Below are 5,768 nucleotides of genomic sequence, written 5' to 3' on the forward strand. Positions count from 1 at the left end.
GTTCTCGGTACAGGAGGATGAACATGTGCTCGGTACAGAAGCATTAACTTTTTTTTTAATTTAGAGTACCCAATTATTTTTTTCAATTAAGGGGCAATTTAGCATGGCCAATCCACCTATCCTGCACATCTTTTGGGTTGTGGGGGCGAAAGCCACGCAGACACGGGGAGAATGTGTAAACTCCACACGGACAGTGACCCAGGGCCGGGATTCGAACCTGGGTCCTCAGCGCCGTAGGCAGCAATGCTAACCACTGTGCCACCGTGCTAGTACAGAAGCATTAACATGTGCTTGGTATAGGAGGATGAACATGTGCTCGGTACAGGAGGATGAACATGTGTTCGGTACAGGAGGATGAACATGTGCTCGGTACAGGAGGATGAACATGTGCTCGGTACAGGAGGATGAACATGTGCTCGGTACAGGAGGATGAACATGTGCTCGGTTCAGGAGGATGAACATGTGCTCAGTACAGGAGGATGAACATGTGCTTGGTACAGCAGGATGAACATGTGCTCGGTACAGGAGGATGAACATGTGCTCGGTACAGGAGGATTAACATGTGCTTGGTACCGGAGGATGAACAGGAGGATAAACATGTGCTCAGTACAGGAGGATGAACATGTGCTCAGTACAGCAGGATGAACATGGGCTCGGTACAGGAGATGAACATGGGCTCGGTACAGGAGGATGAACATGTCCTCGGTTCAGGACGATTAACATGTGCTCAGTCGAGGAGGATTAACATGTGCTCGGTACAGGAGGATGAACATGTCCTCGGTTCAGGACGATTAACATGTGCTTGGTATAGGAGGATGAACATGTGCTCAGTTCAGGAGGATGAACAGGTGCTCGGTACAGGAGGATGAACATGTGCTTGGTACAGGAGGATGAACATGTGCTTGGTACAGGAGGATGAACATGAGCCTGGTACAGGAGGATGAACATGTGCTCGGTACAGGAGGATGAACATGTGCTTGGTACAGGAGGATGAACATGTGCTTGGTACAGGAGGATTAACATGTGCTTGGTACCGGAGGATGAACAGGAGGATGAACATGTGCTCGGTACAGGAGGATGAACATGTGCTCGGTACAGGAGGATGAACATGTGCTTGGTACAGGAGGATGAACATGTGCTTGGTACAGGAGGATGAACATGTGCTCGGTACAGGAGGATGAACATGTGCTTGGTACAGGAGGATGAACATGTGCTCGGTACAGCAGGATAAACATGTGCTCGGTACAGGAGGATGATCATGTGCTCGGTACAGGAGGATGAACAGGTGCTCGGTACAGGAGGATGAACATGTGCTTGGTACAGGAGGATGAACATGTGCTTGGTACAGGAGGATGAACATGAGCCTGGTACAGGAGGATGAACATGTGCTCGGTACAGGAGGATGAACATGTGCTTGGTACAGGAGGATGAACATGTGCTTGGTACAGGAGGATTAACATGTGCTTGGTACCGGAGGATGAACAGGAGGATGAACATGTGCTTGGTACCGGATGATGAACATGTGCTAGGTACAGGATGATTATTATGTGCTCGGTACAGCAGGATGAACATGTGCTCGGTACAGGAGGATGAACATGTACTCTGTTCAGGAGGATTCACATGTGCTCGGTACAGGAGGATTATCATGTGCTCAGTACAGCAGGATGAACATGGGCTCGGTACAGGAGATTAACATGTGCTCGGTACAGGAGGATGAACATGTGCTCGGTTCAGGAGGATTAACATGTGCTTGGTATAGGAGGATGAACATGTGCTCGGTACAGAAGATGAACATATGCTCGGTACAGGAGGATGAACATGTGCTCGGTACAGGAGGATGAACATGTGCTTGGTTTAGGAGGATGAACATGTGCTCGGTACAGGAGGATTAACATGTGTTCGGTACAGGAGGATGAACATGTGCTCGGTACAGGAGGATGAACATGTCCTCGGTTCAGGAGTATTAACATGTGCTGGGTACAGGATAATGAACATGCAGACTATAGGGTGATGAGCATGACCCCCGTACAGCTGTATAAGTTGACCTTTTTCAGAATAAAAAATCTCAGAGACTTAACCACATAGCCATATCCCGCTTAACCTGTAAAGACATTATTTGCAAAACGACTGAACATGTGTTCAGTACAGGATATTAACAAGTGGGTGTTGCAGGAGGAGGAACATATGCTCTGTAAAGGGGACGTACATGTGTTCTGTACAGTAGATTTAACATGTGCTCAGTACAGGAGGATTAACGTGTGCTTGGTACAGGAAAAAGAAAACGTGGTCGGTACAGGAGATGAACATGTGCTCAGTACAGGAGGATTAATGTGTGCTTGGTGCAGGAGGATGAACATGTGCTTGGTACAGGAAAATGAAAACGTGGTCGGTACAGGAGATGAACATGTGCTCGGTAAAAGAGGATTAACATGTGCTCGGTACAGCAGGAAGATCATGTGCTCGGTACAGGAGGATGAAATTGTGCTCAGTACAGGAGGATGAACATGTGCTCAGTACAGGAGTATTAACATGTGGTTGTTGCAGGAGGAGGAACATATGCTCGGTAGAGGAGATGTACAGGTGTTCTGTACAGTAGGTTTAACATGTTCTCGGTACAGGAGGATGAACATGTGATCAGTAGAGCAGGATTAACATGTGCTCGGTACAGGACATGAACATGTGCTGGGTACAGGAGGATGAACATGTGCTAGGTACAGGATGATTATTATGTGCTCGGTACAGCAGGATGAACATGTGCTCGGTACAGGAGGATGAACATGTACTCTGTTCAGGAGGATTCACATGTGCTCGGTACAGGAGGATTATCATGTGCTCAGTACAGCAGGATGAACATGGGCTCGGTACAGGAGATGAACATGTGCTCGGTACAGGAGGATGAACATGTGCTCGGTTCAGGAGGATTAACATGTGCTTGGTATAGGAGGATGAACATGTGCTCGGTACAGAAGATGAACATATACTCGGTACAGAAGGATTAACATGTGCTTGGTATAGGAGGATGAACATGTGCTCGGTACAGGAGGATGAACATGTGCTCGGTACAGGAGGATGAACATGTGCTCAGTACAGGAGGATGAACATGTGCTCGGTACAGGAGGATTAACATGTGCTCAGTACAGGAGGATTAACATGTGCTCGGTACAGGAGGATGAACATGTCCTCGCTTCAGGAGGATTAACATGTGCTCAGTACAGGAGGATGAACATGTGCTTGGTACAGGAGGATGAACATGTGCTCAGTACAGGAGGATGAACATGTGCTCGGTACAGGAGGATGAACATGTGCTCGGTACAGGAGGATGAACATGTGCTTGGTTTAGGAGGATGAACATGTGCTCGGTACAGGAGGATTAACATGTGTTCGGTACAGGAGGATGAAAATGTGCTCGGTACAGGAGGATGAACATGTCCTCGGTTCAGGAGTATTAACATGTGCTGGGTACAGGATAATGAACATGCAGACTATAGGGTGATGAGCATGACCCCCGTACAGCTGTATAAGTTGACCTTTTTCAGAATAAAAAATCTCAGAGACTTAACCACATAGCCATATCCCGCTTAACCTGTAAAGACATTATTTGCAAAACGACTGAACATGTGTTCAGTACAGGATATTAACAAGTGGGTGTTGCAGGAGGAGGAACATATGCTCTGTAAAGGGGACGTACATGTGTTCTGTACAGTAGATTTAACATGTGCTCAGTACAGGAGGATTAACGTGTGCTTGGTACAGGAAAAAGAAAACGTGGTCGGTACAGGAGATGAACATGTGCTCAGTACAGGAGGATTAATGTGTGCTTGGTGCAGGAGGATGAACATGTGCTTGGTACAGGAAAATGAAAACGTGGTCGGTACAGGAGATGAACATGTGCTCGGTAAAAGAGGATTAACATGTGCTCGGTACAGCAGGAAGATCATGTGCTCGGTACAGGAGGATGAAATTGTGCTCAGTACAGGAGGATGAACATGTGCTCAGTACAGGAGTATTAACATGTGGTTGTTGCAGGAGGAGGAACATATGCTCGGTAGAGGAGATGTACAGGTGTTTTTACAGTAGGTTTAACATGTTCTCGGTACAGGAGGATGAACATGTGATCAGTAGAGGAGGATTAACATGTGCTCGGTACAGGACATGAACATGTGCTGGGTACAGCATAATGAACATACAGAGTGTAAGGTGATGAGCATGACCTCCGTACAGGAGGATGAACATGTGTTGGTACAGGAGATGATCATGTGCTCGGTTCAGGAGGGTTATTATGTGCTCAGTACAGGATATCAACATGTGCTCAGTACAGCAGGATTAACATGTTCTCGGTACAGGAGGATGAACATGTGCTCGGTACAGAAGCATTAACTTTTTTTTTAATTTAGAGTACCCAATTATTTTTTTCAATTAAGGGGCAATTTAGCATGGCCAATCCACCTATCCTGCACATCTTTTGGGTTGTGGGGGCGAAAGCCACGCAGACACGGGGAGAATGTGTAAACTCCACACGGACAGTGACCCAGGGCCGGGATTCGAACCTGGGTCCTCAGCGCCGTAGGCAGCAATGCTAACCACTGTGCCACCGTGCTAGTACAGAAGCATTAACATGTGCTTGGTATAGGAGGATGAACATGTGCTCGGTACAGGAGGATGAACATGTGTTCGGTACAGGAGGATGAACATGTGCTCGGTACAGGTGGATGAACATGTGCTCGGTACAGGAGGATGAACATGTGCTCGGTACAGGAGGATGAACATGTGCTCGGTTCAGGAGGATGAACATGTGCTCAGTACAGGAGGATGAACATGTGCTTGGTACAGCAGGATGAACATGTGCTCGGTACAGGAGGATGAACATGTGCTCGGTACAGGAGGATTAACATGTGCTTGGTACCGGAGGATGAACAGGAGGATAAACATGTGCTCAGTACAGGAGGATGAACATGTGCTCAGTACAGCAGGATGAACATGGGCTCGGTACAGGAGATGAACATGGGCTCGGTACAGGAGGATGAACATGTCCTCGGTTCAGGACGATTAACATGTGCTCAGTCGAGGAGGATTAACATGTGCTCGGTACAGGAGGATGAACATGTCCTCGGTTCAGGACGATTAACATGTGCTTGGTATAGGAGGATGAACATGTGCTCAGTTCAGGAGGATGAACAGGTGCTCGGTACAGGAGGATGAACATGTGCTTGGTACAGGAGGATGAACATGTGCTTGGTACAGGAGGATGAACATGAGCCTGGTACAGGAGGATGAACATGTGCTCGGTACAGGAGGATGAACATGTGCTTGGTACAGGAGGATGAACATGTGCTTGGTACAGGAGGATTAACATGTGCTTGGTACCGGAGGATGAACAGGAGGATGAACATGTGCTCGGTACAGGAGGATGAACATGTGCTCGGTACAGGAGGATGAACATGTGCTTGGTACAGGAGGATGAACATGTGCTTGGTACAGGAGGATGAACATGTGCTCGGTACAGGAGGATGAACATGTGCTTGGTACAGGAGGATGAACATGTGCTCGGTACAGGAGGATAAACATGTGCTCGGTACAGGAGGATGATCATGTGCTCGGTACAGGAGGATGAACAGGTGCTCGGTACAGGAGGATGAACATGTGCTTGGTACAGGAGGATGAACATGTGCTTGGTACAGGAGGATGAACATGAGCCTGGTACAGGAGGATGAACATGTGCTCGGTACAGGAGGATGAACATGTGCTTGGTACAGGAGGATGAACATGTG

Source organism: Scyliorhinus canicula, chromosome 24 (genome assembly GCF_902713615.1).
Source record: "Scyliorhinus canicula chromosome 24, sScyCan1.1, whole genome shotgun sequence".
In the NCBI taxonomy this organism is placed as follows: Eukaryota; Metazoa; Chordata; class Chondrichthyes; order Carcharhiniformes; family Scyliorhinidae; genus Scyliorhinus; species Scyliorhinus canicula.